Here is a 24,821-nt window from a genome sequence, read left to right on the forward strand (position 1 = left end):
ATTACCTCCAAGGTGGAGGCATTCTGTCTCTGGTCTCAGGATCTGCTAACCCTTCACCTAACCAGTTGTCTCTTGTTCCAGACAGAATCCTCAGCTGTCTTCTCCACCTCCTAAATCAGATCAAACACCTCTACTATTCGTTTCTGTGGCCCCTGTATTTCTTCTTTACAGTAATGTATACACTTCCGATCTTTTAGCTACTTATTAATAAAATGGTAAACTATCTTATGGTAAACTCACCATTGTATTCCCAGGGTCTGTCAAAGGCCTGCCAATTAGTAATTTTTTCCTCCCTGTCTGCTTCCCGCTGACTTTCTAACTTTGTCTTCTTTCCTGAGTATTCAAAAGTCTCTATCAGAAGTTACCTGGAACTTCTTTACCCCCAGCACCCAATGCTAAGAATATTAACTGAATAAACGACACGTGATTTAGGTTCTTGATCTTCCATCCCCTCCCTTCCCAACCTGCCCCTCGGACCTCTAATCCTCCAGATTGCTATTTCCCTCCACTCCCCCAGCTTCCATGCCCTCAGCTCCCACGCGGGGCCCTGGGGCTGACGCCCTGACTCACCTCTGTGAACTGGTGCGGAGCCCCATGCCACTGGCTTCGGTCCTCGGCTCTCTGCTCCATCCCAACCTGGGATCGGTTGCACATCGAGCCTGCGCGAGGGTCCAGGCCCACACCTGAACAGAGCTCAGGCTCAGCGAGCGTCGCAGTCTGGTGTCGCGGCACCACCACGCCACAATCACCGCTCTCAGCTTCTCACGGCGCAGGGGGGGCGGAGCCAAGGGCCGCACCCACCGACCCACCCAGCAGCCGCTGCCCCACCCTGCGGGGCTTCAGCCTCGCGCTGATCCTGCCCAAACGCAGCAGGTTCTCTAATAGGGGACCTCAAGACGTTCATCACTTATTATATCTCACGTCTTCGCCACCCTACCTACCCCAACCACCCTTCAGTCTGAGCATCTTTAATTGGCCCAAGTGAGGGTGGGGAACACCGAGGTTTCAGACTTTGGCCAGCCGTTGTTGACCTCCGAGTGGAGGAACAAGGGAAAGAGGCTGGAGAGAGCAGAAGATCGGGGTGTAGGGCCTCTGCAGACAGGAGACCTTCCAACACCAACCCACCAGGTCGGGGTTCTTGCCATAAGCTGGATATCCGCCACTACAGGCCACGTACCGATGTCCTTGTGCGTACAAACTGGAGACTGGGAGCTCCGGGGAGCAGTCTTTTTTCAAGGATACTTCGGGAGTTCCTACTGTGTGTTGGGCACTATTTTTTAGAATTAGGGATACACTGGCAAATAAGACAGAACAAGGTTCTTTCGCTCAGGGAATTTTCATCCTAAATGGGCAGACAAGAAATGAATGTAATAATAGTTAACATAATTTTAGATGGTGGTGAGTACTGAGGAGAAAACAAAACAGGACACAGCTCACCTGAGAACCAAGTGCCTGAAATGAACCAGACATAGGAAGATTGGAGGAATCTGGGGCAAGAAAGAGCTTGGCAGGCCAGAGGGGAAATGGGAGAGCCAGGTGACCTCAGTGATGTGAGTATAGGGAGAGAGTGGAATGACATGAGGGCAGAGATGGGCAGGGTCTTGGAGGCCATGGAAAGTAGTTTGGATTTTATTCTAAGTGTGATGGGAAACCACTGAAGGATTTTAAGCAGGAAATAGATATGACCTAAGTTTTTAAGATAATCATCTGACAGGGACCTACTGTATAGCACATGGAACTATACTCAATATCTTGTAAAAACCTGTAATGGAAAAGAATCTGAAAAAGAATCTGAAACTCTTTGCTGTACACTTGAAACTAATACAACATTGTAAATTAACTCTACCTCAATAAAAAGAAAATAATCATTCCATTCCTTTGAGGCTTATGGACAAGATGGCAGCAGGGACACCAGTTTGAAAGCTAAAGGAGGTCTCCAAGAAAGAGAAGTCAGTGTTTGGTGGGGGGGTGGGGGTGGTCATTAGAGAATATTTTAGAATTTAAAAAGTCAGGACTTGGTAATGGATTGGAATGGTAAAGGGCTGGGAGGAAAAGAGGAATCAAAGATGACCCCTAGATTATTGGGGAAGCAACCAAGAGATGACTGCACAATTTAGTAACATGCAAAGATGGAAATCTGAGAAGATTTGGAAGCAGCTGAAACAAGAATTCCATTTTAGACATGTCGATTTTGAGATGGCTATTAAATATGCTCAGGGAGAGGTCAAGGATGTAAATGTAAATTTAGGTGTTGTCAGCATAGAGATGGTGGTTTTAAGTCCCTAAGAGTGGATGATATCAATTAGGGAGATAGAGAAAAACTGAGGACAGAACCCAAGTTCCCTCTACATTTAAGATCTGGTAGAACAGTGAGGTCATCCAAAGACACTGAGAAGTAGCAGCCAGAAAAGTAGAGGAAAAGTCAGGAAATTATATTTCAAGAAGCCAAGAGAGGGAATTCCCTGGCGGTCCAGTGATTAGGACTCCACGCTTCCATTGCAGGGGGCCCAGGTTTGATCCCTGATCGGGGAACTGGGATCCTGCAAGCCATGCAGCACGGCCAAAACAAAACAAAAAAGCCAAGAGAAGCACGTATTTAAAAGAGGGAATGTTCGACTGCACCAAATGTTGCTGAGATAAGAAACAGGTAAGTGCCTATTAGATTTGACAAGGTGGAGGTCCTTAGTGACTTTGACAAAAGCAGTTATAGAGGATATAGAAGCCCGATTGGAGTGGGTGAGAAGGGAACAGGCACTGATGATGTAGAGACACTGAGACACTGCCTGGTAAACAACTTTTTTTTTTTTTTTAATAAATTTAATTAATTAATTAATTTATTTATGGCTGCGTTGGGTCTTCGTCTCTGCGCGAGGGCCCTCTCCAGCTGCGGCGAGCGGGGGCCACCCTTCATCGCGGTGCGCGGGCCTCATCGCAGCCTCTCTTGTTGCAGAGCACAGGCTCCAGACGTGCAGGCTCAGCAGCTGTGGCTCACGGGCTTAGTCACTCCGCGGCATGTGGAATCTTCCCAGACCAGGGCTCGAACCCGTGTCCCCTGCATTGGCAGGCAGATTCCCAACCACTGCGCCACCAGGGAAGCCCCAATAAACAACTTTTTTGAAGGAGTTTGAAACTGACATTGAAGCAGAGAGAGGGCTAAATTATAGAAGCAACTATGATAAGTGAAGAAAAGACAGAACACAGGGTACAAAGAGACAAGAGAGCTTTTGGTGAGAGCAGGGACTTTTGCTCTATGGTAACAGGTGAGATAACAAGTCTTAAGAATCTTAGTGTCTCCAGCTACTAGCATGGGGTGGGGCTGAGAGCAGGCCCTTGAGAAATAGTGGCAATGCTTCCATGACTAACACCAGCTCAGGTATCAGCTCCAGTATCACCTCTTCCTGGGCCATCAATGACTCGCGTTTGTTAATTTTTTTTTTTTTTTAGGCCACACCTCACAGCATGTGGGATCTTAGTTCCCCGACCAGGTATCGAGTCCACGCCCCCTGCATTGGCAGCACGGAGTCTTAACCACTGGACCACCAGGGAAGTCCCTCTGATTCTCATTTGATGCCTCTTCCAGTTACCATACACCTAGTGTTTCTTCCAACATGAAACTTAGAAAATATTTGTGAAATGAATCGTATTTGACATATTAGATCATTTTTTAACACCTTATTCCTCTATAGGATAAAATTATTTCACAAATCACATTTCATATTAATTAATTTCATATCACTCTGGTTTTGAGATTTGAGGATCACTGATTTAATCTTCCTGATTCTCACTTTCTTTATTAGCAACCAGAACCTGAGAGGATTAACTTTGTGATTTATGAACAACCCATTAATGTCTTTATTTCATCAGATTCCCCAGGGCAAGGCACAAGACAGAGCCAGCCCCACCCTTCAGCCTTTTAATTTAGAGCCTATTTTTGTTGTGGACATCTGGAACACCAGGGACTGGAGGGGAAGAGGAGCTTACTCTGGGGTCCTGCCTCCTGCCCCAGCATAAAACTACACCCCATTGTCTGCTGACTGTCCTAAAAGAAACATGTCTCAGGCCTGGGAATGACTCAGGGACAGGCATGTCCCCCTGTTTCCCCTGTCACCCCCCCAAAAGCCCGGGTCATTCTGGACACCAGTCTTGGGTCAATGAGCTGTCCCTCCACCCACTCTACCCCACCATCCAAGGTAGCTCTGATTCCTGTGAGTATTCCTCACACACAAAAAAGCAGTGGTACCAAGCACCAGGCATTGTTACATTGTTACATTTTCATCCTTCTCTTCTTTCATCATTCAAAGAGAGGATTATCACATCCATTTATGCATGCTGAGGCTCAGAGAAAAGCAGTCAGTCCATCAAATCATAGGAAAGGTAATTCTGCAAGCCGTATGCTACTTAATGTCTCCAGAACTTGTTTCTCTGCCAGGAGTATCCTTCCCGCTCGTCATTAGAGCATCCGCAAGCTGACTAACTCCTACCTGTCTCGCACCTCCTATAAGGTAGACTTCCCTGATACTCAGGCTGGTTAGGTGCCTCCTCTGTGCTCCCACTGCCTTGGGTTACCCACATCTTGGCACAAATAGCTAATTGCTTTTTTTGTTGAGCACGTGGTTAGTTTTTACTTGCTTAAGAGTCTTCCTTTTCTGCCTTCCTCCCTCCCACTCTGAGGCCCACATATACATACCCCATCCTGTGTTTACCTCTCTCTCCTGTATGCTACTCAGGGTGTGGTCCGTGGATGACACCAGTTTGCAGACTTAACCAGTCTGCAATGAGATAGGTACAGAAATCGAGAGAAACATTTATAGACTTTTATAGTAATTTGGCAAGTAATTTTTGTTTATTGAATCTAATAATGAAAAACTGAGACTTGTATTTTGTCTGTCCTTTTTTTCATTTTATTTTTCTAGTAATTGATTTTCATTGTATTCTACAAAAGAATCCATTCTTGACTGATCGGGAAAAGAAAAAAGAAAAGAAATGGTCCTTCACTAAGACAGTTTGAGAAGCACTGGTTTATTTTTGTTTCCCAGAACCCAGGACAGGTTCTGGCATAAAAAGGCATTGAATAAATGCAAAAATGAATAAAAAGTGAATGAAGTTGACAAATGTGTTTATCCTAAGGTAATAGAATAGACAGAACTTTCATATGCCTCTATGTGGTGTTATTCCATATCCATGCTGATCATTAAAAAAAACAACAACAACATTTTAAGAACATAATTATTTCTTACAACCTACTTACTAATACCATTCTGCTCTTGATCCGCACAGCGTTCTAACAGATACCGCTGAGGCTGATGGTAGGGTGAGGAAGATGACCAGAAACGACAAGTCTGGGAAACAGGAAAGCACTGGGCAGAATTAGAAAACATTAGAGAGCTGGAGAAGTCAGTAGTGAACTTGAAAGGTTGTCTGGGAGTTAAGATGAGGCTAGAACAGAAAGTCAGAGCCAGATTTTGAAGGGTATAGGCTAGGACTTCATTATAAGTTACAGATAGATGCAACAGATAGATGTTTTCTGTTTCCTGACAGGGTAAAGAAATAAGGACAAAGGTACAAGGATTGCCCCAGTTTATAATAGTAAAAGAAATTTGGAAACAACCTAAATATCTACCAATAGGAGAATACATACCTTGGTTACAGTCAAACAATGGAATTCTATCTTCAGTTAGAATGAATAAATAAGAATGCCATGTATCATTATAAATCTCAAAAATGCAATCTGATAAATGTAATGTAGTATCCTGGGTTGGATCCTAGAACAGGAAAAGGACATTAATGGAAAAACTGGTGAAATCTGAATAAAGTCTGTAGTTTAGTTACCTGTATTGTACCTGTATTTGTTTCTTGGTTTTTGACAAATGTCCCACAGTTATGTCTGACATTAACATTACGGGAAGCTGAGTGAAGGGTAATTCTCTGTACTACATTTGCAGCTCTTCTGTAAATCTAAAATGATTCCCAAATAGAGTTTATTTATAAAAATGTAAGCTCATAGAAAAAAAGGAATCATGCAATATGATAACTTATATAAATAGTTTTAAAACATACAAAATAATACCAAATATTATTTATGGATATATACATACATAATAAAGATTTTAAAAATTCATGAGAATGATCAAAACCAAATTTAAGACAGTGGTTTCAAGGGGCAGGAGGGAGGAAAGGAAAGAAGCAGATCCAAGAGAAGTAGTTAAGGAGTTTTAAACATATCTGTACTGTTTCTTTCTCTTTAAAGGAATCTGGGGCATATGTTGTAAATGCTAAGATCTGACAAACCTGGGGTATGTTTAAATTTTTTTCCAGGAAAGAAAAAAAACTATAAGGGTTTTCTGAATTGTCAAATTATATAACTATAGAGAAGATCTTAATTTCTCAGTAATGTCATCTCAACCCTCAGAACGAGGCTCACACTAACTCTGTCGAAGTAGAATTTTTTAAAGCTTAACTCAGAAAGTTGGGAAAGCGGATTCAAAGGGCGTTTAAAGAACAGAGATTTACATAATTACATGGGAAAGGAATGCTTAAATAAGTTTGCTGAATTAGAGGCTTATGGACTGAAAGTTTGTGTTCCCCAAAATTCATATGTTGAAATGTGATGGTAATAGGAAATAATTAGGTAACAAGACTGAAACCCTCATGAAGGGGACTAGTGCCATTATGAAAGGGACCCCAAAGAGCTCTCTCACTCTCTTTCTGCCACGTAAGGATATAATGAGAAGATGGCAGTCTACAACACAGAAGAGGGCTCTCACCAGAAACTGACCATGCTGGCACCCGGATCTTGGACTTCCAGCTTTCAAAACTGTGAAAAATAAATTTTTATTGTTCATAAGTCACCCAGTCTATGGTACTTTGTTATAGCAGCCTGAACTGACTAAGACAAAATGAAACTAGTTAATGTACTACAGGGCATTAAAACTATAAGCTTTGGAGTTATCTTCTCTACTGGATAGATATCATTTAGATCTTTACTAGGCAAAAATCTCCAAGTCAACACGTAACTTCAGAGAATCTAGGCCCTAATTAGTAGTAATAGCAAGTCAAACAAAGGTACCCACCCTAGAGAATCAAATAATAAATAAGCCTATGGGACCATACTCCACTATAACATTGAAAGGATTCAAGAGAGTGATGTCATCATCATGGCAGAATAAGAGCTTTCTACCATCTTCCTCCCAAAGAGCACCAATTTAGGCAATTTTGAGATCAGACAAATTAAAGAGCGTAAGAGGAACAATTTCACTTTACCTGAATCACCCCTCCCCCAAGAAGGCACAGCTCAGTGCCAAGGGAGACTGTTTTGGCCCATGATTTCTCCCATGGGGGAAAATGAGCTTGTGAATGAGTGCCCAGCATCCCCAGTTGTGCCTTCCACTGCCAAAGACTCCCGCTTCTTTGTTGCCCCATCCGGAATACTAAGGTGTGCTGCAAAACAGGAAGATGGGGAGCAGCAGATAGAGCACAAAGAGGGCAGCAGAGGAACATAGATACTACTAACTGTGTCACAAACTCCATCAGGAAGGCTGCCCACGAGCCACTGGAGATGCCTCACCTGCAAATCCCCCCAACTGGCTCACAGCTCCCCCAGCACTCCACATGCCTCACCCACACACATCCCCACCTCATGACTGGCTTTCTATGCTCGCAGTGGTGGCAAGAGTGAACTTTTGCAGATGGTTAGTGAGCACACAGAAAAAAACAGCCCAACTCTGCAGGTCTGGGAGAAATCACAGACTTGAGCATTCAGTACCGTCACAGGGAAAGCAAAAGGGAGGCTGTCAGCACTTGGTCTGGCTTTGCAAGATCAAGAGAAAGCATGCAATCTTAATTCTGCCACAGGAGGGAACAAGTGTGAAGCAGCATACCCTTAGGAAAGGTCCAAGAAAGCCTCAGAATCCCTAGCAAGGGTGACAGAAAGTATTTCTCTCCTAAAGCCAGTCAATAAAGAATGAAAAAAGTGATTGCTACTTCAAACGAGAAGATAGCAATGCAAGGCTTCAAGGTATATGAAAAATCAAGGAAACATGACACCACCAAAGGAACAAAATAATTTTTCAGTAACCAACCCCAAAGAAATAGAGATCTGCAATTTTCCCAATAAGGAATTAAAAATAGCTGTTTTAAGGAAGTTCAGTGAACTAAAAGAAAACACACAAAAAAAGGCAATTCGATATAATCAGAAAGACAATACATGAACAAAATAAGTTCAATAGAGAGATAGGAATTAAAAAAAAAAAAACCAAACAGAAATTCTGGAGCTAAGGAATACAATGAGTGATATGAAAAATGCAATAGAGAGCATAAACAGCAGACTGGATAAAGCAAAAGAAAGAATCTGTAAAGTAGAGGACAGGACCCTTGAAATTAACCAATCAGAGGAGAACAAAGAACATTCTTGAACATTCTTACTAAACGAAAAAGAATGAAGAAAGCCTACATGAATTTTAAGACACTAACAAGCAAACAATATGTGCATTATGAGAGTCCCAGAGAGAGAAGAGGGAGAGAAAATGGCTGAAAGCTTATTTAAAGAAATAAGAGCTGAAAACTTTCCAAATCTGGGAGGAGATATGGACATCCAAATACACGAAGCTCATAGGTCCCCATACAGATTCAGCCCAAGGAACACTTCACTGAGACACATTATAATAAAACTGTCAAACAACAAAAACAAAGATACAGTTCTGAAAGCAGAAAAAAAATTTTTTTTAAACTCATCTCATTGAATGGATAAAGAAGATGTAGCACATATATACAACAGAATATTACTCAGCCATAAAAAGAAATGAAATTGAGTTATTTGTAGTGAAGTGGGTGGACCTAGAGTCTGTCGCACAGAGTGAAGTAAGCCTGAAAGAGAAAAACAAATACCGTATGCCAACACATATATATGGAATCCAGAAAAAAAAAAAGGTTCTCATCAACCTAGGGGCAGGACAGGAATAAAGACACAGACGTAGAGAATGGACTTGAGGACACGGGGAGGGGAAGGGTAAGCTGGGGTGAAACGAGAGAGTAGCATTGACATATATACACTACCAAATGTAAAATAGATAGCTAGTGGGAAGCAGCTGTATAACACAGGGAGATCAGCTCAGTGCTTTGTGACCACCTAGAGGGGTGGGATAGGGAGGGTGGGAGGATGCAAGGGGGGAGGATATGGGGATATATGTATACATATAGCTGATTCACTTTGTTATACAGCAGAAACTAACACAACATTGTAAAACAATTATACCCCAATAAAAATGTTTTAAAAAACCGCCTCATTTCATGCGAGAGAACCCCCATAAGGCTATCTGAATTTCTCAGCAGAAATCTTGCAGGCAAGGAGAGAGTGGAATGATATATACAAAGTGCTAAAAGAAAACAACTGCCCACCAAGAATACTTTAGCTGGCAAATTTGTCCTTTAGAAATGAAGAAGAGATAATGACTTTCCCAGACAAACAAAAGCTGAGGGAGTTCATCACCATTAGACCTACTTGTTCTAAGAACTAGGAGTTCTTCAAGCTGGAATGAAAGGACACAAATTAATAACATGAAAACATCTGAAAGTATAAAACTCACAGATAAAGGTAAATAGATAGTCAAATTCAGAATACTACTCTTTAATGTGGTGGTGTGTTAACCACTTAACTCTAGTATAAAGGTTAAAGGACAGAAGTATTAAATATAACTATAGCTACAATAATTTTTAACAAATACACAATATAAAAAGATGTAAATTGTGACATCAAAACCATAAAAGAGAGGGGGAGCAGTAAAAGAGTAGAGGTTTTTGTAATCACAGTTATCAGCTTAAATAAAACTGATATAACTATATGAAGTTTTATGTAAGCCTCAGGGTAACCACAAAGCAAAAACCTAAATAGATACACAAAAGATAAAAGAAAGGAATCAAGGCATACCACTATGGAAAATCATCAAACCACAAAGGAAGACAACAGGAGAGAAAGAAAGGAAAAATGGAACTATAAAACAGCCAGAAACAATTAACAAGATGGCAATAGTAAGTCCTTTCCTATCAATAATTACTTTAAATGTAAGTGTATTAAATTCTCCAAGCAAAAGACAGAGAGTGGCTGAATGGATTTTTAAAAAAAACAAACAAGACCCAAGTATATGCTGCCTGAAAGAGACTCACTTCATCTTTAAGGACACACATAGGCTGAAAGTAAAAAGATGAAAAAATACATTCCATGCAAATGGAAACCAAAAGAGAAACAAGGTAGCTATACTATATCATAAAAATAGAGACAGAGAAAAACAAATATCATATGATCTCACTTACATGTGAAATCTAAAAAAGCTGAATTCATAGAAACAGACAGTAGAATGGTTGTTGTCAGGGGCTAGGGGGTGGGGAAAGATGGGAGAAGTTAGTCCAAGGGTAAAAAGTTTCAGTTTTAAGATGAAAAAGTTCTGGGGATCCAATGTACACTGTGGTGAATATACTTAACACTATTGTATTGTGTACTTGAAGGTTGCTACGTGAGTAAATCTTACTGTTTTCACCACACACACACACACAGCTAATTATGTGAGGTGATGGAGGTGTTAACTAATCTTACTGTGGTAATCATAATATTTCACAGCATGTATCAAGTCATCAGGTTGTGCACACCTTAAACTTACACAATGTTATATGTCAATTGTATCTTAATAAAGCTGGGGCAAAAAAATTTAAAAAGAAAGTAGAAGAAAAGAAATAGTGATAAAGGCAGAAATAATGAAACAGAAAACAAGCATAAAATAAAGAAAAGCAACAAGCCCAAATTGATGTTTTGAAATGATTAATAAAATTGATAAACCCTTAGAAAAACCAATCAAGAAAAGATAACTGAATATGTTATTTTGTGCATGCAATGAAAACTTAAGGAAATGTAAGAAAATTATAAAAGCCACATTAAAATGATTAATAAAATTTCCTGGACATAAAAATAGAATAATATGAAATATTAGAATTGTATAAGTTTGAGTTTATATAAAATTTGTATTAAATTATATGAATATAAACAAATACAAATTATGTCTTTAAAGAATAATATGATCACCATATGAAATAAAAGCTTAAGGAATAACTGGGCTTTTTATTTTTTAAACTTTATTTATTTATTTATTTATTTATTTATTTATTTATTTATTTATGGCTGTGTTGGGTCTTCGTTTCTGTGCGAGGGCTTTCTCTAGTTGCGGCAAGTGGGGGCCACTCTTCATCACGGTGCGCGGGCCTCTCCCTATCGCGGCCTCTCTTGTTGCAGAGCACAGGCTCCAGACACAATAACTGGGCTTTTTACCATTATAGCTTTAATGAATAAAATACTAACTTTGAAAAACTTAAAAAAAAAAACAAGTACATGGTTACATAAGATGTGAGATGCTGGGTGACAGGTATATGGAAACACTCTGTACTATCATTGTAATTCTTCTGAAAATTGAAAATTGTTTCAAAATAAGTTTTTTTAAAAACTTTAAAAGAAAGGACATGTAGTCATCCTTTTGCCTTATTACCAGTTTTATACAATTTTTCTTAATAGTCCCCCACTGTGATCATATTCTCCAAAGATTATTCTTGATCACAAAGTAAGGCTGACCTCACAGTGTTTGGCCTGATTCATTTATATCAAGCAGCAGAGCTAGAGTGACATGCTGATGAACAACTACTAAGGCCAGAGAAGTAACCTTTGTCCAGAGATTTCATAAGGAATCCAGGATTTAGACTTTTAAAGACTTTTATTATCTGCCCTTCAATCCTATGGCTCAGAAAGCCCCCAAAAATTATTTCCACCATGTTTCACCTACAGCAGCTATAAAGAATCCTTTCTCAAGATTCCCCAAATCTGCTGAGGTTTGGCATGCCAGGAAGGACCTTCCTTACTACTACCTGAAAGTCTGCAATGCTATACCACAGAACAGGTAAGATGCCACTTCAGGTTCCTGGAAGGGCTTTGTGGGATTTGATTCCACATATGAATTGAAACCCTCTCTCCTTAATCAGGTTTGCCAGACTGAATGAGATGTATTCTCAAATATGATATTCCAGGAATGGGCATGACTGCAGAATAGATTTTTCCAATTTCATACTGGTAAAAAGGAGGATGGATACTTATTGAACCCCTGCTAACGTCACTTCCATATAATGTTTAAGATTAAGAAAAGCAGGACTTGCACACCAATGTTCACAGCAGCATTATTCACAATAGCCAAAAGATGGAAACAACCCAAGTGTCCATCAACAGATGAATGGATAAGCAATGTGATCTATCAAACAATGAAATATTATTCAGCCATAAAAAAGAATGAGGTTCTGACACAAGCTACAACATGAATAAACCTTGAAAACATTATGATAAGTCAAAGAAGCCGTGCACAAAAGGACAAATATTCTATGATCCCACTTATATGAAATATCTAGAATAGGCAAATTCAGGGTCTTCCCTGGTGGTCCAGTGGTGAAGACTCTGTGTTTCCACTGCAGGAGGCCTGCATTCGATCCCTGGTCAGGGAACTAAGATCCTGCATGCCGCATGGCATGGCCAAAAAATAAAATAAATAAATAAATAGGCAAATTCATATAGACAGAAAGTAGACTAGCAGTTACCTGGGCTGGGGCTTGGGTTGGATGCGAAGTTATTGCTTAGTGATTACAGAGTTTTTGTTTGGGACAACGAAAAATTTTGGAAAGAATTAGTGCTGATGATTGAACAACATTGTGAATGCAATTAATGCCACTGAATTGTACACTTTAAAATGGTTAAAATGGAAATTTTTACTGAACATCTATTTTACCACAATTTTTTTTCATATCAGGGAAATTTTTTAAATTTATTTTTTATTGAGGTAATACTAGTTGGTAACATTATATAAGCTTCATGTGTACAACATTATACTTCTATGTAGACTACAGTGTGCTCACAACCAAAAATTTAGTTTTCATCCATCACCACACAGTTTATCCCCTTTACCCATTCCTCCTTCCTGCCTGTCACTACCCTTATCCCCTGGTCAAACTACTACTCTGTTCTCTGTATCAACATGTTTATTTTTGCTTGGTTTGTTTTATTCATTTATTTCGGTTTTTTTGTTTGTTTTTTATATTCCACATAGGAGTGAAATCATACAGTATCTGTCTTTGTCTGGCTTATTTCATTTAGCATAATACCCTCAAGATCCATCCATGTTGTCACAAATGGCAAGATTTCAACGTTTTTGTGGCTGAGTAGTATTCCATTGTGTATGTATGTATATATATATGTGTGTGTGTGTGTATGTATATATACATACCACACCTTTTTTATCCATTTATCTGTTGATGGACACTTAGATTGTTTCCATGTCTTGGTTATCGTAAATAATGCTGCAGTGAACAGAGGGGTGCATATATCTTTTTGAATTAGAGTTTTGTTTTCTTTTACCACAATTTTTAAAAATTAATAATGAAATATACCAAAAGCATTGAATCATACACCTTAAATGTGTGAGTTGTATGGTATCAACAAAGCTGTTTTGAAACAAAAGATTAGAAAAACATAAAATTATGTGTTTAATTAAACTGAAGTATAATTCTGACAAACTTTTTGATAGCAACATTAATTAGGTTCTGTAATATGTCAGCTTATATATAATTCCCAAGATCCTTAGTTAACTTTAAAATATAGTATAAATGGTAAGTATAATTTTGTATATCTGGGTAATTTCTAAGTGAGATAGGATGCTCAAACATTGGTCATGAGGTATAGCTTATATCTAGCTTTGCTTCTTATTTTCTTTTTTTTTTAAACACGGGTTTTGTTTTGTTTTGTTTTTTTAAATTAATTAATTAATTTATTTATGGCTGTGTTGGGTCTTCGTTTCTGTGTGGGGGCTTTTCTCTAGTTGTGGCAAACGGGGGCCACTCTTCATCACGGTGCGCGGGCTTCTCACTGTCGTGGCCTCTCTTGTTGCGGAGCACAGGCTCCAGACGCGCAGGCTCAGTAATGGTGGCGCACGGGCCCAGTTGCTCCGCGGCATGTGGGATCTTCCCGGACCAGGGCTCGAACCCGTGTCCCCTGCATTGGCAGGCAGACTCTCAACCACTGCGCCACCAGGGAAGCCCCTGCTTCTTATTTTTATATGTTATGAAGTAGTTAGATCTGTGTCAGTCAAATTGCCACTTAAGAAGGTATAAAAGTGATGTGTATAGCAGTGGGGATTATTTCATGTGTTCTTATAAACTCTTTTGGTTTGTGACTTTGTGATTTATAACAAGAAATATTATAAATTGTGATTTATAATAAGAAATATATATTTTGTCTTCCCCTTGTTTCTGGCTCCTAAAACCCTTGGAATTTCCTAAGTGATGAGAGTAATAAAGGTGTCTTTTGTTATGTTAATGAAGTAACTTTTAGAATGCCTGTGATCACCTAAGGATGGGAGCTGGTCACCAGAGGAACCAATCATGTGATTAGAGGGTTGGAACTTTCAGTCCCACCCCTCTGGTTTCTGGGAGGGGGTGAGGAGCAATGGCCAATGATTTAACCAATCATGCCTATGTAATAAAGTGTCCATAAAAACCCAAAAGGATGGGGTTCAGAGAGCTTCTGGGTTACATGGAGATTCTGGTAGGTTCTGGAAGTGCCTGGAAAGGAAATGGCAGCTCTGCGCCCTTACCCTTGCGTTGCCCTATACATCTCTTCCATCTGGCTGTTCTGAGTTATATCCTTTTGTAATAAACCAGTAATCTAGTAAATAAAATATTTCTCTGAATTCTGTGAGCCTTTCCAGGAAATTACTCAAACCCAGAGAAGGAGTGGGTCACGAGAACTTCCAATCTGTAGCCAGTCGGTCAGAAGCACAGGTAACAACCCCTAGAGAAGAGCAGGGTGGGGTGGGGGGCTTATGGGTCTGAACCCTTAACGTGTGGGATCTGATGCTGCCTCCGGGTAGATAGTGTCAGAATTGAGTTGAATTGTAGGACACCCACCTGCTGTCCGAGAATTATTTGTTGTTGTGGGGAAGTCTATACAGACACACACACACACACATGGAATTGGGTCCAGGAACCTAAAAGTTTTGATAAAATATTTGTTCATGATAGACAGTTCTCAGTGTTCTCTCTCTGAAGCAGAACCTAGTCACTTTGGTAAAAGTTATAATAAAGGTGATCTAGCAACAGTGTTAGAGGAGTATATTGTATATCAGAATGTTCATATCAACTTTTCTCTTCATGAGAAAACAAGAGCAAACTTAAAAAATCAAATAAACTAAACTGTATATTTGTATTATACTCTACACTGGTAAAATCTGGAAAATGATATGTTTGTTTTTAAAGACAAAATTTTCAGATGATTCTGACTAAGGATTAAAGCTTGCTTGATGACATGAACTTGGATTCTGTATAAAATTGCTTCTAAGCTAGTAGTTTCTATGAGAAAGTGGTTTTTGTTTTGTTTTGTTTAACCCATTTAAAGTATTAGAAGTTCAGCTTCTTTGTGGTCTGGGAGTTTGGGCAATATTGGATTTATGTAAGCTCTTGTTAGTCTCTATAAACCAATCAGAACATATCTCCCTTAATTTGAGAGTCTTTATAATCTAATTTGTTAACACCCTTAGGAGGTAGGAAAATATTCCAAGCTGGAATAATGAGATTTAAGGCTTTTCTCATTTATCAGCCTACAGACTGTCTGGAGTTTGCAGCTTCAGTTCTACAACTTGAGCCACTAGTCAGAGTAGACACAGAATCACAAAAACTCACCAGTCCAGATCTCAAAGGGCTCTTCTCCTTTCCGCTGGGCACAAAATATTTTAAGTGACTTGATCTCACAAATAAACAATCAGACAAATAAAAAGAACCAATGAACCAAAAAAAATCTCTGTCATCTTTCCTCACCCAACAGAGAGATCTCATCATCCACCTGGCAGAGATCACCAAATGTCAAATCATAAAACTAGATTCCTGACCATTGCTGCTACCCATGGGAAAAACTCATCACCCCTGCACAATTAAGTTCTTTTTTTTTTTTGGCTGCACCGAAGCTAGTTCCCCCACCATGGATTTGAACCTGGGCCCCAGGCAGCGAGAACGTGGAGTCCTAACCATTGGACCACCATTGGACCACCCCAGTTAAATTCTTGTGTACCTAGACTGCCCTCTCAGCCAATGCAGTCCAGCCTGGCCTAGTGGTCTGGTGCCCTCCTTTCATGGACCGGCTATGGAAAGGGACACAGCCCAAAAGACAAGTTAGACAAGTCACAAACAGACCTGACCAATAACCAGAAACCAAAACAAAGAATCAAAAGGAAAAAGGAAGAAGCAGAGTTAGCAGAAGTAATGGCCCAGTACTTCTTAAGATTCATTCCAGGAGTCAAGAAAAGACATTGCTTAAACAACCCTTGAGATTCTACCGCGAATCTTATCAGAAGGTAACTGGACAGAGCTTCCACTTCTGAATTCCTAGCTCTAACATAAGGGAAGAAACCTTTCAGAATCGCTAAGCCAGGCTTTCTTTGTATGGGTTTATCTGTCTTTTGAAACCTCCCAGCTCACTATCAGGTAAGGTCAGGAGAACTCATAGCAAAGTCTTAGGAAGAGGAAGAGACTCTACACAGCAGGTAACTGGCTTGTTGAATGGTCTAAAACTCGGTTGGGGTACAAACATAAAACCGTTATTATTCTCTAATCACTGCCTTCAACTCGGTTTTGTCACCTTTCCCTTTCCAGTGCCTTAATGTCTTGGGCAGGCTCGTTAGCTTTCTAGTCATTCAATATAATTTAAAACTCTAGTCGCATGTTCGTCAACTCATCATCATCATTACAGTGCCACTTCTATTCTCATCTCCACCCCACCCCCAACTTCTCCGTTTCCATCCCAAACAGGATCATCTCTGCAGCCAGATAATTGTCCATTTCCAGCTCCTTTCATATTCATTTGGGAAAAAAACAAAACAAAACAACAACAACAAAAATGCTGAACAGACGAAGGATTGAATGAAAAGGCAGACCACAATTTTCCCTTCTCTAAATTCCTTGTATCAAAGCCTAACCTGTGGAAAAGAGGGGGAAGGAATGGAAAGAGGTTCAGATTAAATCAGACTTGAGATCTCTTACTCCATATGTTTCTTTCTCTTTTGCCTCTTCTGGTCTCTGACTTATCCTAGCTTCTCTCTTTGTGTCTTTGTATCTCTCTCAGGCTGCCTTACCTCCCTTCTACTCCCTCCAACTTCCTATCCCAATCCCTGCCCTGCCCTACACGCACCATGAACAGTGGAGAAGTTCTATCTGAAATCTAATGTGAGTGATTTCTTTTGAAGTTTCTCACTTGGAATCTGGGGAGGAAATTTTGTATGGAGGGATCATCAACTTTCATAGTCCCAAACATTCCTCCAAACTTTTAGACTTCTTCATGAATCTTTCTCAATTGTCACCTTGGATGAAGTGAGGATGGAAAGGAAATATGTAAGAATAGGGATGGGGTGCATTGGAGATTGGATGGAGATAGCAATGAAGATTGAGATTCACCAAGGATGAGTACTGGAATGGGATAGGAACGAACCCTGGAAGAAGCAGGAGCTGGTGATAAAGATGGATGAAACTGAAGATAAAAATGAAGATGGAGATGTGGGTGGAATGGAGACCAGATAGGGATGGGGATGGGGTAGAATCTGAGGATAGAGAGGGGGATAGAGGAGGAGAAGGATGGGAATGAAAATGAAGATGGGAAGATGGATCTGTAGGGATGGGGGAATGGAGATGAGGAGAGGGGTATAGAGATGGGGATACGAGTGGAGGTAGAATGGGAGTGGAAATTGGAATAGGATGGAATCATAAAATGTGTGGCATCAGGTTGGAGATGATGATTCTTATGAAGTCAGGATGGGAGTAGTACACTCCATAGCCTCCAGTTGGTGGGGTCTTCTCATCCAGTACTCTTGAGTAGGGAACTGGCAGCATAGTGTAAACTCAGCTGGTAGCCGCTGACCTATAGGAAACTCCAAATCATAGGAGTACAGGCTGCTCCATGGTAGTACGCTCTTGCTACCCTGCCATCTCTATCCAGTTTCCTTTCTTCCTGCTCAACCAGACACAGAAGGTAGACCAAGTCCATTTCATGTCCAGCATGGGCATGAGATGCCAGTCTCCTTGTGTGATTACCTCCAATATCCCTACAAGTGATTCTCTTGGACCACCCTTTCTTGGGGAGGGGCATGAAATCTCCTCCTCCCCAGCATGAAGGGAAAAGAAAAGCCATAGCTCTTCTCCCTAGGCCAAAGACTCATATGTCTAATAACCCCCCTCATTCCCTCTCTCCTTCCTCCTTTTTTTTCTGCTTTCTTTGAGAGGGGTTTTGGAATGGTGGTTAGGGGTAGCAGAGCTAGTGGGTTACCTCTTAAGTCCTCAAAGGGGTGGCCAGCCCTTAATTATCAGAACACCTGATGCTGCCTTGTTCTCAGCTTTGGTCGTAATGAACCTTCTAGAATAACAGGAAGAAGTCCATTTCAACACCTTTTTATAACCATTGTCATTGAATTGATCGAGCTAAGAGAGGGTCAGACCAGATTTAACTGAGAAGTTGTTCTCTCCTCCAGGTACAGATGTGAGTGGTTTTTCCCAGTATGAACTGAGAATTATCAGAACAAGGTATGTTCTTATGAGGTACAATCATGGATGGTGGAAGCTCTATATTGACTCTATTTGAATGTGCTCCTTGTATAAACTAAGTTACAAAATCTCCTAGGAGAATGTCCCCAAATGCTTGTAGCCTGAGGCAGTCTTCCTGCTCTCATTATGGGCATTTATTCCAGCCCTTGCCATACTTCTTGAAGGAGACTTTGGCTCCAGACTTTAGAGAATAACATTTCCAAGGAAGGTACTGGTCTATATGAGGAGGTACCCAGGGCTGGACAGTCCTCTTGGATAGCAGGTAGGTATGGGCTTCCTTTGTCCAAACCCATACTTTTCCATTGGCCAGTTTCTACACTAATACCACACTATCTTTTTAAAAATTACTTTTTACTTTTTATACAATTTTGAAAGGTTACACCCCATTTACAGTTATTACAAAATTTTGGCTATATTCCCTGTGTTGTACAATACATGCTTGTAGCCTATCTTACACCCAATAATTTGTACCTCCCACTCCCCCACCACTATATTGCCCCTCCCGCCTCCCCATTGGTAATCACCAGTTTGTCCTCGACATCTGTGAGTCTGCTTCTTTTTTGTTATATTTACTAGTTTGCTGTATTTTTATATTCTGCATATAAGTGATATCATACAGTACTTGTCTTTCTCTGTCTGACTTATTTCACTTAGCATAATGCCCTCCAAGTCCATCCATGTTGCTGCAAATGGCAAAAATTTCTTTCTTTTTTATGGCTGAGTAGTATTCCATGGTATATATACCACATCTTCTTTATCCATTCATCTGCTGATGGAGACTTAGGTTGCTTCCATATCTTGGCAATTGTAAATAATGCTGCTATGAACATTGGTAATACCACACTATCTTAATTATGATAGGTTTGTAATAAATACTACTCCCTAGTAGTGTGGGTCCTACTGTCTCGGTTTTTTTCAGGAGGTAATTGGTAATTCTTTTTTTTTTGTTTTGCATTTTTATAAAACTTGATTTAAAAAAATAGTATTTCAAAGTGTACACTCACCAGAAGTACACAGTTATCAAAAATGCACACACTTTACTTGGTATCTCCAGCACCTTCAGCTTTCTGTGCCTGGTCTGTTTTGGCATCTCCATTTTCTGCAGGGTTATTCCCATCCTTACCAATATCAGCTTTCCCTTTTTTCCCTTTGGGTACCTTCTCTCTCTTCTTTGCAGGGGCCTTTTTAGGCTTGGACTCTGGCTTTGGAGGAACAGGTTTAGCAGATAACCTTGCAGATCTTCTCTGTGGTTTGTCCTTCACCTTGGCTTTATCTCTAGCATCCCCTTCAGACTTTCTCTTGGGCCTGGTTGAGACGGGACATAGACTCTGGACATGGGGATGCAGTGGTGCACCAGCTTTAGTCAGTCCAGGGGTCACTTTTGCCTCTCTTCTTCACTGCTCCGGTAATTGGTAATTCTTATCCACTTACATTCCCACAAATATTTTATGACATTATTGTCATGCTGGCATTTTCTTTGGTATTGCATTGAATCTATAAATCTATTTGAAGAAACTAAATATGTTACTCTTCCAATACATAAACGTATCTTTCCATCTATTTAGGTCTTCTATAATGTCTCTCATTAAAGTTTTATCATTTTCCCTGAAGATGTCTTGCACATATTTTGGTAGACTTATTCCTAGGACTTCATTTTTTTTTTATGCCATTGTGAATTTATTTTTAATTTCAATTTTTGCTTTCTTACAGGAATGTATATAGAAATACAATTGATTTTTTAGTGTTGGTTTTATATCTAGCAACTGTGCTAAGTTTTAATTATTTATCTTTACATTACTTAAGGTTTTTAAATACATATAATCATAGGATCTGCAAATAATGCCAGTTTTGTTTCTTCCTTTCCAGTCCTTTATCTTTTAATTTTTTTCCTTTTCATACATCACAGGCTATGACCTCAAGGACAACGTTGAATAGAAGTGATGATTGCAGGCATTCATGTCTTGTTCCAATCTCAAAAGGAAAGCTTTGTTGCTTGCTACAGGGTTTTTGTAAACAGCTTTTATCAGACTAAGGAAATGTCATTCTATTCTTAGTTTGTTAGGAGTTTTTGGGAATAGATATTAAATGTTATCAAATGCTTTTTCTATGTCTATTGAAACAGTCATATGATTTTTCTCTTATGATTTGTGAATGTGGTGAATCAAGTTGATTGATATTTTGAATGTTCAAACTAAAGGTATTTTATTAGTTGGATTTACACATCTGAAATTCTAAATCTTGGTTACTACTGGAACAGCGTCCACAAATTTCAGATTAATTTTTTTTAACGTATGTGTTAGAGGAGGAACTCTCTTAAATTCAACACCAAAATCTCTTTTCTGAAACCTCCAGCCAGTCTTCTCCTACAGTTACCTGAACAAAAGGGTACAGGTCAATGTTCCACTACTTTAACAATTAAATCCACTTTAGTTGTTTCCTTTAAAAGTATGCAGTAAAATTGCAAATCAAAAGAGAAAACTGGAACCATTTACAGTTTGGTTGGAAATAGAGCTTATTTCACCTTGATGCAATGTCTTTTAATACATATTTGGCAGAGTTTCCATAAATCTCAACAACTTAATTCCACTTACGAAAATTTCATAGGAAAATCCAGTTTTTGAGCAGAAAGGTCAATCTTACTTCTTCTTTATCTGTTAGCACTTTTTAATTTTCTAAAAGAATAGTTATTAATAATTTCTAGCAATTATCATAGCTTTTTTCCTCTCTCATTAAAAAAAAATCTCAAGTGTACATTGTTTCTTTAGTTTAAGTAAACAGAATTTTTGCAAGCAGAGATTAAACCTTCTGGGTGTTTAGGTGAATTGGCAGAAATCCTGACCTCTCATTCTTATATCCAGCAACCACACCCAGCAGCTGTTACACAGACACTGAAACAGCCTGTATCTCTCTAGCTTTTGAAAGACTTTGTATATCTCAAAAGTTTTGAGTCTTTGAAGGGGTAAATAAAATGTGGTATATACATAGAGTGGACTATTGTTCAGCCTTAGAAAGGAAGGAAAAGGGTGGGGGAATTGAATAAAGGTGGTCAAAAGGTACAAATTCTAGTTATAAGATAAATGAGTACTGGGCATGTAATGTACAACATGGTGACTATAGTTAATGCTGTTGTATGGCATATTTGAAAGTTGCTAAGAAACTAGATCCTAAAAGTTCTCAGCACAAGGAAAAAATTTTTTTGGTAACTATATGAGGTAGTGGATGCTAACTTATTGTGGTGATCATTTCACAGTATATGTATGTCAAGTCATTATGCTGTACACCTTAAACTTATTCAGTGCTATATGTCCATTATATCTCAATAAAGGGCAAAATATTAAACTAAATTTTAAAAGGAAGGAAAGTCTGACACGTGCTATAACATGGGCGAAACTTGAGGACATTATTCTAGTGAAATAAACTGGTCACAAAAAGACAAAAAGTACATGATTTCACTTCTATGAGGCACCTAGAGTAGTCAAATCCATAGAGACAAAAAGTAGAATGTTGGTTGCCAGGGGCTGGGTGGGAAGAAGAAATGGGGAGTTGTTTTATGAGTACAGAGTTTCAGTTTTGCAAGATGAAAAAGTTCCGCTTGCACAACAATGTGAATATACTTAACACTACTGAACTGTACACTTAAAAATAATGAAAATGGTAAATTTTATGTTATGTTTTACCCTAATTAAAAATAAAAACAAAACAAAAAACATAGAGTCTATATCTGTATCATTGCATCTGGCTATTAGTTAACAAATCAGTTTTCTTTTTCCTTTGTGGCATCATCAGTATTTTTTTTAAAAGACACTACTCAATCTTTAAATAATGACAGCTGCACTTACAGCTTAACAGTATAACAGCACAGGAAATCCATTAGGGGTAGGAGTTTCATTACTAAAGATGAGTTGAGCTCTTTGCTGAGTGTAAGCTTGAACAGATTCTTTGGGGTAGATGGATCTGTGTTTCTTTAAGGGATGAATCGGGAGGTCATGATACATCTTCAAACTCCTTTCCTGCCAGTATCCACATCTCAGCTACCTCAGCCTGGATAGCTCCTCTAATTATATCTGGGGTGAAATCCTTATGGCCTGGAGTGTCCATTAATGTCATAATTTGGTTTCCTACTTTATCATGTCAATATCGATCACTACTTCCTTTTCCCTGTCTTTGCTTGTGTCATCTGAGACTGCGCATTATGTGAACAAAGATTTGCCAGCCTTTTTAGACTGCTATTTATACCTGTGCATACTTCTTTCGTTTATATTACCCAGAAGCAGCAAATGGCCCATCAATGACATCATCAACCAGACCAATGACCACCAGGCTAAGCAGCTGATCCTCTTACACTTTCTCCATTTCTGCAGTAACAAACAATGCGCAGATCTCAGTGGTTTGGAGCAAAAGGGTTTATTTTGTGCTCAGGTTAAATTTTGGCTGCAGTATTCACATTTTCTTCATTCTGGAACCCAAAAGGGTAGAGCAGTCCTTACCTTGGACACTCTACTCATATCACAGAAGGATCAATGGTAGAACCACACAATGGCTCCTAAAGCTTCTGCTTGAAAAGGGCGTGGGTCACTTTTGCTCACATTTTATTGGCTTAAGCAAGTCCTTTGACCACGCCTGATGCCCAAAGAGAATTAGAAGTATAATTCTCCCATAGGATGGGGCAACAAATAATTGAGACCAATGACATAGTGTGCTAATGCTATGTTTAAGATTTTTGTATTTATATTTAGGGGTAAGATTGGCCAGCCTATAATCTTCCTTCCTCAAAGTGTCCTTGTCGTGCTCGCTTCGGCAGCACATATACTAAAATTGGAAAGTGTCCTTGTCAGGTTTTGGCATCAAGGTTATGATGGCCTCATAAAATCACATGGAAAGTGTTCCCTCTTCATTAGTTCTCTGGAAACATTTGTGTGAGATTAGAATCATGTCTTCCTTGGATGTGGGATGGAACTGACCAGTGGCAGTCAATCTGCCATCTGACTTCTGTTTGGTTAGCACTGATGGAGCATTCCTCCTACAGCAGCTCTTTCACATCCTGTGAAAACAAACAATGATATTCACTAGCACCCAGCAAAGCGGATATGAAATGTCACTTCTTCTGGTCATATGATTATTGTCGTTGTTAAATCCAGCCTATTTCCAATTCCAACAAAGAGAGAAGCTCATGATGGCTTTGCAGTTATTAAAGCTAACACCACTCTATGTTAACCCCTCCTAAAATACCAACAGGTCAGTGAGATTCTCAAGGAAAGCTCCCCTCAGGAAGTTCCGGTTTCAGCAGGAGGATGTAAAGAGGGTCCCTCTGCCTGTCACATACTGCACACAAGAGGATGAACTTATTGCTCTTGTTCCAGCTTATTCCTTTGCTGCTCATGAATCTGTTATATTTATTCCTTATTCTACTTGGTGTGAGGCATAATTGTAGACCATTGTGGAAAAACAGGAATTTTTCACCTCTGGAGGAGTAAAATTTTCTATGGTCCTTTATGCTCTGTATATGCCTTACCTTTTGCTGTAGCCACCCCCTCTGCCCCCACCCCAAAAATGTACTATTCTTTAAAAATCTTATACTGACTTTCTGTGTAGAAATGCTACTCAGAATGTGGTTTGTGAACCCAGCAGCATGGGTGTTACCCAGGAGCTTCTTAGAAATGCAGAATCCCATGGACTTCCCTGGTGGCACCGTGGTTAAGAATCCGCCTGCCAATGCAGCAGACAAGGATTCTAGCCTGGGAAGATCCCACATGCCGCGGAGCAACTAAGCCTGTGCGCCACAACTACTGAGCCCGTGTGCCACAACTACAGAAGCCTGTGTGCCTACAGCCCGTGCTCCACAACAAGAGAAGCCATTGCAGTGAGAAGCCCGCACACCGCAATGAAGAGTAGCCACTGCTCACCGTAACTAGGGAAAGCCCATGCGCAGCACCAAGATCCAAAGCAGCCAAAAATAAATAAATATATAAATAAGAAATGCAGAATCCCCAGACCTATGGATTCAGAGTCTGCATTTTAGCAAGATGCCCAGGGGTCTGTGAGCACACTAAAGTTTAAGTGCTCTAGCTCAGGGGTCCGCAACTGCTCCCCACCTCCACCAGCCGCACTGCAGGAGGTGAGCGGCGGATGAGCGAGCGAAGATTCATCTGCTGCTCCCCATCGCTCCCCAT

The 24,821-nt window shown here is 39.8% G+C and overlaps 1 pseudogene across 1 annotated transcript; it reads right to left on the reverse strand.

Annotated features, from left to right (window-relative positions):
* Window positions 1–3,222: 3,222 nt before the first annotated feature.
* Window positions 3,223–24,821, reverse strand: LOC309640265 (non-histone chromosomal protein HMG-17 pseudogene; annotated as a pseudogene). The gene is made up of 2 exons: window positions 24,744–24,821; window positions 3,223–20,036 (listed from the first exon to the last, which is right to left on the reverse strand). The product of its transcript is annotated as a non-histone chromosomal protein HMG-17 pseudogene (transcript).

Source organism: Balaenoptera physalus, assembly GCF_965194825.1.
Source record: "Balaenoptera physalus genome assembly, chromosome: 1".
NCBI lineage: Eukaryota > Metazoa > Chordata > Mammalia > Artiodactyla > Balaenopteridae > Balaenoptera > Balaenoptera physalus.